The sequence below is a fragment of the Haliaeetus leucocephalus genome, unplaced genomic scaffold (genome assembly GCF_000737465.1).
Source record: "Haliaeetus leucocephalus isolate CR32 unplaced genomic scaffold, Haliaeetus_leucocephalus-4.0 Scaffold451, whole genome shotgun sequence".
NCBI classification, from domain to species: Eukaryota; Metazoa; Chordata; class Aves; order Accipitriformes; family Accipitridae; genus Haliaeetus; species Haliaeetus leucocephalus.
This window is the reverse complement of record NW_010972887.1, coordinates 8,708,741-8,709,079: the sequence shown is the minus strand read 5'-3', so window position 1 is coordinate 8,709,079 and position 339 is coordinate 8,708,741.

Sequence of the window (339 nt, the reverse complement as noted above, 5' to 3'; positions counted from 1 at the left end):
TGCGGGGAGGCGGGGCCGGCGGCCGAGCCCGGGGGACATCGAACGGCGTCACGCGCCTTCCCCGCGCGCGAGGCGGAGCGCGGAGCGATGGATGGCTTCCCGCGCCTTTCGGGCACCGCCCCGCCCCTGCCCACGGCGGGCACCGCCCCTCGCCGCCGATTGGTGGAGGGGGGGAGCGAGGGGCTGTCGCTCACCTCAGACGGTGTGGCTGCGAGTTCGGTTCTCCCCTCAGCCCCTTCAAGCCACAAATCATTTGTTTGTGACTGGAAAATAATCTTTAGACCTCCCACAGCTGCTCAGCGGCTACAGTTGATCCCCAGCTTCACAGAAACCTGCCTG